The 8,488-nt window shown below is 37.4% G+C and overlaps 1 long non-coding RNA gene across 1 annotated transcript; it reads right to left on the bottom strand.

The window, feature by feature from the left end:
- Positions 1–995: 995 nt before the first annotated feature.
- On the bottom strand, positions 996–7,559 carry LOC113489672. Its single transcript, XR_003400077.1, has 3 exons — positions 7,196–7,559; positions 4,267–4,506; positions 996–1,147 (listed from the first exon to the last, which is right to left on the bottom strand). It is a non-coding gene; the product is annotated as an uncharacterized LOC113489672 (long non-coding RNA).
- Between the last annotated feature and the right edge of the window lie 929 nt (positions 7,560–8,488).

Raw genomic sequence — 8,488 nt, 5'->3', positions numbered from 1 at the left:
TGTCTTTCTTGACCATGTAAACAAAGGAAACTAATTTTATGGCTCAAATATAAATACTAATACTGGTACCAGATTTATCATACCTGCATATTGACATAATCCAATAAAACAATCCTGCTGAATATTTTTTAAAACAAGTGAGTATAAGGGGTGGCACTACAGCAAAATTGTAAGAGATTTGTAAATATCTTCATAAATAATTTTTTCCTGTTATTTACCCAGCTCTGCTCTTGTGACTGAGTTTATTGAAATGCATAAATCAGTGCTGAGTATTTTAGGAGTCTATCCAGCTGTATTTCTCCTTTAGCATTCTCTTGTGAGTGTGAAATATTGTGCCAAGAGCTTTATCTGTGTAGTTTACAGAATTTAGATAATTATGTAAGAAGTTGAAAAATTAATTTGAAAATAAAAATATGGTTTATAGTACAGAACTGTCCATAGCTGCATTTAAAAAAATCACCAAGACACAAGAACTAAGATAAATCTCCTTATGTAACATTTTTTCACTGTTTTGCACACCAAAACCTCATAGACCACCTCTATAAAACTGAAACAGTTTAAAGACAATGAGGGACATATCAATAATTGATTTTGAGGAATGGCCAATGTATAAAGAAAAGTCTTCTGAAACATTATCAACTGATTACAGGAAATTTCAACCTTGAAATACTTTGAAAGATTCATCTGTTGGCCTCATGGTTTTCACCATTTTGAAAGAAAAAAATAGAAGAACCAAATGTAAAATGCTATATAAAAAATAAAATCACTGAAGTTTACATCTAGAAATCAGTAATAATGACCTAGTTTCAATTGTGGCTGTTTTTCTATACTATACCCACAGAGCAAGCATAGTTGTATAATTGAGTTAGTGTATTTAGACAAGTATGTATGTTGTGAATGTTAGAAGAAATCGGTCTGATACTATACAAGCTTTAGTATAAACACTGTAAGCCTAGTAAAACAACCTTATCAGTTACAAGACAGCTCATCTACATTTTATAATATATTTAATTAGTGTTTATGGGTGTTAGATGGGACAAAATAATACAAAGTTCAACCAAAACAGATGGGGCTCCAACAGGATTTGTAAAATGAGTTACTTCACTGCTGGCAGCCTAGATCTCATTTCAGAGGAGTCAAAGCAGAACTGAGGAAGAAGAGGGAGAAAAAGGTCACATAGAAGATCTGAAAAACACACTTAATCCAGAAACCTTTTTTTGCATGTTTTTCCTCATTAATTTTGTGTGTTTGAAGTAATGTGGCAGCCCTCTGGCCTGCGGTAGAGGAATTGCCTACAAGAGGGTATCTTTATTTTGCTTTTAGGCTATAACCTTAATCTTATTGCATGTTTTGTGTATCAGAGAAGGAACCAAGAAGGTAGATAGCACTGTGAATTCAAACATGTACACTGTATAGACATTGCTTCATTAATGGACATAACCCAACCTCCTGTCTTGCAAAGGCATTTATAAGCAAAGCTTCACTAGGTATACAGAATATCTCACTTTTTTTATATGCTGCACACAAACTTATGGGTTTTAAAATCAAAATATGGATTTGGCACAACTAAGACCTGTGTTAAAAAAATAATTTAATTTTAATTCATAACTCGTCTTGCTCATGTCAGTGAGACTACTCATGCTGAAAACTTTGATGTGATTTACAAAAGCAAGGTCTTCATTATTAATTGTTAATACCCATGGACATTATTATTTTTAGTAAGAAGCAAGAATACTGACATGATCTCCTTTTTTTTAAAAAAAAATCAAGTGAAGTACGTAAATATTTCTTCTCTTCCAAGTAAAAGCAATTTTACTCCTTCTCTCCCAGCTATTTCAGAACTTTAACTCCTCCACCTTTTTCCTTCCCTTCCTCCCTTCCCTGCCACATTGTAGATTTACCTCAAGACAGTTCTTTTTGTTGTAAGTATTGCACACTTCCTTTTGCATTTTATATGTATGTCCCTGAGGGGTGTCAGGTCTTGTTTCATTGCCACTTCTACTGTTTCCACATTTGCTATGTTGTGGACAGCCAGCAGTTTCACCACTGGACATCTGAATGCGGACATCTACTGAAATGCTTTCTGAAGTTAGCACACTGTTTTAAAAGGAAAGACATCCACTGTGTATGTGGTAAGCATGCTTTTGTACAAAGTGCAGCATATACATGAAAGGGAGTGGATTTGTTTCTCCAAACACTTAAGTGGTTTTGATTTATAACTCCACAGGCATTTTGCCTAAGATTTTTTTAATTATTCCAGTCTATCTGGGATATAACAGAGACTGCAGATTTACTAGTTTAGATTATGGTGTTATTTAGTTTAACAGTGGCTTCTCCATTCTGGATACTGTTGGCTCACAATGTACTTCAGGGTTAAGGTAACAGGGAAACCAGGGAACGGGTTGACTTGTAATAATCATGACCATGGCTTGCAAAAAATTTTCTGGATAACTACCAAGAGATACGTTCAATGGGATGAATACTGTATATATTTGGCTGTTTCCTAGCAGCTAAATAAGAAAAAAACACACAATGTACTCCCTTGTATGAGTTCAATGTTAAATACAAAGTCTTAACTATTATTTATACAGAAAGGAAATCTACTCTGTCTCCTGACTGGTTACACAATAGCCATAAAAGATGGCCTATAAACAGTTAAAAAGCCAAAACCCTTTTCTTAGCCAGGACAGGAGAGTGTGGGAAACTGACTAAGCAAGACACCCATATAGAGTCTGAGATTTAGGCTGTTGTATGCAAGCTTGGGATGCTTTTGGTAAAAGTTAGGTGAGACAGTTGCATATGGTCACTAATTATTGTAAATGTCACTTTCTTTTATGTTTAGTTCCTTAAGATTAAAGAGTGCCTTGGTTTGAGAAGACTGACTGAACATTGCATTAACCCCCAGTTTCAGTCTTCTGAAGGGAACAAATGCAGGCACCCAAATCTAATTAAGTCTGTGAGGTTAAACACAGTTGGTTGTGCAGAAATAGCTGAGCAAACACTGAGTTTGTTGGGTACAGGAAGCAGTGTAGTTGCAGCAGCATGAAACTCTGCATGTGCTAATTTTCCCTCTTTTTCAGCCTCTCATTTAGAGTTTGGTCAGAGATCAAAACAGTACACCACAGCTTGCAGTATAAATGAGACATGGTCTACTGGTAGAATTAGTCCTCAGTTTCTAAGGGCTAATCTTGCAAGGTGCTGAGTGTTCCCACCCTATCAATTTCAGCTACACTAAGAGTACTTGATAATTCCTTTTAATTTGGTGTTACAAATTCTTAGTTAAAATCAGGCACAGGTTGGCGGCAATGGAGGTTGTTATAGCAGGAGAGTATCAGTACCTGGTAACAGATGGTAACACAGTGAATCTATTTATTGTTGCAGAAAGTGGACTATATGGAATATTTTTTGCAAGGTAAGTATTTTACAGTTTGAGTACTTTCTGGCATGACTATTTGTAATTAAGAAATTGCAGTCTGGATATAGGCTACAGAGGAGTTTTATTTTAAGGCTTTTTAACCATGTATTTGCTCAGCAGTTGAGAAACTTGACAGGTAGTAAATTCAGCTGCAGTAAATGACCCCAGTAAAACTACAGATTTCAGAAGTAATCTGCATACCCCTGAGGCATTTACTAAACATTATAATCTGGGACTAAATGTGAATTGGGAGAAGCAGTGTTTATGTGCTGTCTCTAGCTGTAAATGCAGCTGTTCTGCAAGCATAGCTAAGCCATCCAGGTTCACTGCACAGTGAATGGGAGCAGTAAAGCTCTTGAGACTGGGATTTAGAATAGTTGTAAAGGGAGTACAGCCCACTTCCAGGTGAGGAATGGAGCTGAAGTTCTGTCTCTTGCCTGGGCTTAGGTGCTTATCTGCACCCCTAAGACAGGCACCTCAGAGTGACTGGGGAGCCATTTGTTACACTCGGGCAGGATGGTGTACCTGAGCACTGATCACTGCTTGACTTTAGGGTGTAACTGATAAAAGACAGTTGCAGAGGCAGCAAGCATCAATTTAATGTCAGCCTATCAGTATACACTCACAACCTTCAACTTCTAGAGAAATATTCTAGCTACTGGGCTGCAGAGTAATTGAGATACTTGCGTTACTGAGCATTGCCACTGTGCAGCCAGAAATGTCCACAATTCATGGAAATAGCGAGGATGCTGGCAAGAGGCAACTCGCTTCAGGAGCTGGCAGGAAGCACAGGATTCCCTTCTGGATTTGTGACTGATATAGACAAAAGGTTTACAAATATTCCTGCTTACCTCTCTTATAAAACTCCAGTTTCTGTAGAAAAAACTCCATTTTAGCCCTCTTCCTTGAGCTGCTCATGAAGTGAGCTGCTAAGAGTGAGGTGGAAGAGGGGAACCGAATAGACAGGATAGACAGAAGGGTTGAAAAAAGGGAATAATGAGATGCACTAGGAGAAAAAAAAGGTCTTAATAGTGTAAGAGCTCGTGAGGAAGGGAAAAAGGAATAGGAGTAATGAGGCTAATGGGCAGAGACTGACAGATGAGATGACATTGGTGAAGGAGGAAAAACAAGAACAAGTTTAGAACATCATTAGAAAGTGTAATGCTAAGAGTTACAATAAACTCTGGTGTCATTTGGGACTCTGATTGCTTGATTTATTGAACATTGCTAGGAGCATCTATCATGCCAGCAGCCATAGGCTTAGCTATTGTGGGCCTCAGTGATGTCTGGAAGGATGTGTACTTTGTCTTTGATGGAAAGTTAGAGGTCACTGTGATAGCAATCCACACATCTCTGTGTAGCACTTGTACATCTTTTTGTTTTGTTTGAAGTGACTACTGCTGCTGTCTAACATAATTTTTTTAAAAGGGAAAAAAACCCACAATTGCTTTGGAAATTTCAACACTGAATTGAAAAAAATAAGCCTTGGTCCTCTGGTACAAACTTCAATGCTTCCCCCCCCCATTGTCATTTAAAAAAAAAAAAAAGAGCAAATAAAATATGTAATGTTAAAAGATATTAGCTGAAGGTTTTTTCATTCCATAGGCTAGGTTAGACAGCTTAAAAGTTTTTAAAAACTTATGGAGGATTGGACAGGTGATAGTTTAAGCTGTTGTTTCATATTGTAATCTAAATTTCTAATTCAGTTTTTATCACGCCAAAATATATAAAGTTTTTATTAAGAGTTAAGCAGTATTTTAAGTCATGTTACTAATCCCATTTTAATTGTCATTCTTTTAAAAAGAAAAGACCTTTTAGCAATGGACCAGTGCTAACTTACCCCAAAATCAGTTAAGATACTCTACTCTACTCGCAGTGAAATTCATTCTTAAATCATTATAGGTCCACCCTGTCAGTGTATTTTTAATCCAAATCATCGCAGACTTACAGTGATGACCCAAAGAAGCCAGTCTACTTATAACTTCACCATGATTTGAGTGGCTTTGTTTCAGTGGCTTTATCATGGAATGCTTTGTCTAAGTAAGTATTGTGGCTGCATAGAGTGGCAATGACTGCTTGGATGGACAACTGTAAGCAATAGTGTAAAGGACAGCTGATTTGTTATCTGCCTAAAACGGGAACAGGCTTAAAGAAAATAAACTATAAACTCAGAGTATTTACCTGAATATTACATCAGAATATTAGATTGTGACTGCTAATAATAGAGTTCTAGTGAAAATTATACTAAAGTTTAAAGCTAAACATTTTTTTAATGTTTTGTGTCACTTACCTGGTGGTGGGAACCACTTAGTGTTGCTCCTACATTCCTCACAACTTAGTGCCTATGTTTTCAGACTTTACTGCTACAGTGTCGCTTAGAAATGACTTGTCATTTTGAGGAAGCTTACTGGATGGGTAGCATCGTGGTTTATGCTCTAAGAGTGAAATGATATTGATCCTTTAAATGTTCTACCTCCCAGAGCTGTCTACAGACATCAATAAGCTTTTCTGTATTAGTGACTAACAAACAGTCCTTGAAATTGGAGAAAAAGCAGAGGTTTGGTTTGGTTTGCACTAGAGTTTTGTTTGGAGCATATAAAAGTGGAGACAGTTTCTTTATTGTTTTGGAGGGTTGATGGTAATTTTGTGTTTTGGAGGTTTTGGATTTTTTTCCTTATGTCTGCCCTTTTGAATGCTCTCCCATATTAGGAATATTGGACAGATGCCATATTCTATTGCCCTAAGTTCTGTATATTCACTACAGTGGCAAGTCTGCACATTTTTGTTTTTCTTAAGACTTCAGGGTGTCCTGATGCTTACTGAAACATTTCCAACAGCTTTACTAAGAGGTGGGGACAGGGCTTTTTTTCTGGCACAAAATATAAAAAATTTACTTTACACTTCTCCTAAAGGAGGTTGAACCCACCTATGATCAGAAATTGGCAGACCTGTGCATATCCTCAATAATTTTCTCAGTCACTGTTCACATTATTGAAACACATTCAGTGTCTTGTTTCTCTCTCTTTAGGTAATTTTGCCCATTATGTTTTGAGACAATCTTCTCACATAAATTTTATAATCATATAGCTCTATGGATTTCAATTTCTTTTTATCTTATTTACACCTCTGTAAATGTTTTCAGGTTCCCAGGAATACAAACATAAAAGTTACTTGTGTTTCTTTTTTACATATTTGGGGCAATCAGTTCAGTACAATCTACTGAGGCGAGCTGAACTTGAGACAAAAATAGAAAGTACAGGAGCAAATTTTTAAGACCGAAAAAGCAATTGTAAAGACATACATTGAATTCCCTTGAGCCAAGACCATTACTTTCAAGACCAACTGTCCTATTGTTCATGAAATTACTTGTAAAGCTCTTCAGAAAGTTTCTTCAAGAGGGTAGTGTAATCTGTATCATTTCAGGGATCACAGCACGCATACAGATACTGTTGCAAATATAATTATAATAACACTTAGGGTACCTGGATATCAGCAGTTTACAAATTTAGGGATCAACTCTAAAGATTCACTTCCATTTTCTAACACTTCCATTTTCAGTATTTGGATTGAGTGACCTCAATATATAATCTAGCTTTTCCTCACTGAAATCAGCTATTCCTGCTGTAACAGTACGGGAGTTATCAGGTAAATTGAGGGCCAAATTGGCTAAGAATCTATAAATTTAAGAGCTACTTACAATGAATACAATAAATGGAATAACCAACCATATTTCTAGACTTCCTTTCCTATTCAGTTGATGCTGTGAAACCAGATGCCAACTGTACTAGCTTTCTTGAAGACAGTGGTCTTTCTTTGTGGATGGCTTTCAGTTCACCATTACCAAGCCTATGAAGATAGGCTGAGGCTTAGAAAGGCAGTCAAGAATTGTGTTGACATGACACTGAAAAGAACCCTGTGGTCAGAATAAACTGTGAACAGAACTGTCAGAATAAATATCCTGTAACTATGTAATACCCTCAGCCCTTTCTGAGCCACATGGGAAGGATAAGGTTCAGGACCAAAACTCCAACAGAATAAATCAAGTTCTGATTACATCTTCTAACTATGATTAAGGGAAAGGCAGCAAACATGGCTGCTGATGTCCTAGCTTGAATATCTAGAAAAAACCTCTAAAGCATTATTTGTTAACCAAGCTGGCATAACTCAACACAATGACAGTATCTTACCATATTACACTGTATTTCTGATACAGTCACAAGTTCTGTATGCCTTGGAAAAGTCTTGCTGCAATAAAAGAGAATTTAGTGAACAACTCTGAAATCTCCCTTCAAAAATAAATTATTTTCTTATAGGCAGAGGGTCCTATCATGTGACAGATTTGTGTTCTCATTAAACACTACCTGCTTTTCCTTGTAATTTCTGTTCTCTCTTTCAGGCACAAAATCTTATCGATATAGGAATAAATACAGAATCTTTTTACCCTCACTTTTTTAGCTATTTCCACTTAAGAACAAGTAAGATAATGATGATTGTTTGTCCCATGTTTGAAATCAGTAATACATGATTATTACAGACTTGCATGATGAATCAAGACTGCAACGACTGAGCTCAATAGCTAATAGTCCATGGGAGCTGTCAGAGCTGGGCGGGTATGCAGAAACTGGATTTTGTGAATAATCTTTCAATTTTTTAAATCGAATCTGTTTCTACTACAGTCACACCCGTTTTTATCAATTATTCACTTTGCACTTTCCGGAAAAATACTTGGTTTTGCAGTGTGGACTATTCCTTCGAGCTATTTTACGGTTATGATTGTATTGCATTAGCGCCCAAAGCCTCTAGTCTGGATTAGCGCCGACAGCCCGCGTCCTCCCCAAAGCCCTTAGGTTTCAGAGACAGCTTTGCTGGAGACGGAGGGGAGCACGATGAAAGGCCACGGTGGTCTGAGAGGGACTATGAGCGCGTTAATTCTCTCTTACTGTTTCCATGGGCACGCATCCCCTCGCGAGGGCGGCGGCGGGGGCAAGCAGGGGATGGCACTCGGCGCTCGCTCAGGGTGGGCTCCCAGGTTTCCCTGTCCGGGGAAGGGCCAGGCAGAGCAGCCATGCCCGC

Source organism: Athene cunicularia (genome assembly GCF_003259725.1).
Source record: "Athene cunicularia isolate RWA chromosome Z unlocalized genomic scaffold, athCun1 chrZ_part1, whole genome shotgun sequence".
NCBI classification, from domain to species: Eukaryota; Metazoa; Chordata; class Aves; order Strigiformes; family Strigidae; genus Athene; species Athene cunicularia.
The sequence above is the reverse complement of the archived record's forward strand: the minus strand, read 5'-3'. Positions and strand labels throughout refer to the sequence as shown.